The sequence below is a fragment of the Octopus bimaculoides genome, chromosome 2, assembly GCF_001194135.2.
Source record: "Octopus bimaculoides isolate UCB-OBI-ISO-001 chromosome 2, ASM119413v2, whole genome shotgun sequence".
NCBI lineage: Eukaryota > Metazoa > Mollusca > Cephalopoda > Octopoda > Octopodidae > Octopus > Octopus bimaculoides.
The window spans coordinates 92,143,953-92,144,894 of NC_068982.1; the positions used below are offsets into that span (position 1 = coordinate 92,143,953).

General features: G+C 40.6%; 1 protein-coding gene across 7 annotated transcripts in view; it reads left to right on the forward strand.

Annotated features, from left to right (window-relative positions):
- LOC106872120 (baculoviral IAP repeat-containing protein 7) overlaps positions 1-942 on the forward strand; it is an 81,583-nt gene that overhangs the window by 28,919 nt on the left and 51,722 nt on the right. The window lies entirely within an intron of this gene.

Consider the following 942-nt stretch of genomic DNA (forward strand, 5'->3'; position numbering starts at 1 on the left):
ATATATATATATATATATAATGAATGAGTGAAACGGAAAATAGAGTTTGCAAGCATCTTCATTCAACATGATTGTTTCAACCTATCCTGCATCTGTCCATTGAGGGTGGAATACTGCACAGCTTATTGTGTTGTATCTACCAGTGTGGAATGTACCTAATGAGATGCACTCTGCACTGGTGGATGCAACACAACAAGCTGTACAGTATCCCACCCAGAGGAGACAGATGCAGGATGGGTTGAAATGATCGTTGTGTTAAATAAAGATTCTTACAAACTCTATTTTCTGTTACCCTAATTTATTATAAAAACAACAAACACTGTGGAATTCCTGAGGTAGATTCAGTGACATTTATATCAAAACTGTGGATGACATCAGGTAGCCTAAACAATGAAAGTGCTTTAATCAGCATACGGCCAACCATATACCCAAGGTTCAAATAATTACTTCGAGAGATAGATAGACAGACAGACATGCAGACAGACTACAGACATGCAGACAGACTACAGACATGCAGACAGACTACAGACATGCAGGCAAACAGATATGTATGTATGTACATACATATTCGTATATACTCTTTTACTCTTTTACTTGTTTCAGTCATTTGACTGTGGCCATGCTGGAGCACCACCTTTAGTCGAGCAAATCGACCCTGGGACTTATTCTTCGTAAGCCTAGTACTTATTCTGTCGGTCTCTTCTGCCAAACTGCTAAGTGACGGGGACATAAATACACCAGCATCGGTTGTCAAGCAATGCTAGGGGGACAAACACAGACACACAAACACACACACACACATATATATATATATATACATATATACGACAGGCTTCTTTCAGTTTCCGTCTACCAAATCCACTCACAAGGTTTTGGTCGGCCTGAGGCTATAGTAGAAGACACTTGCCCAAGATGCCACACAGTGGGACTGAACCCGGAACC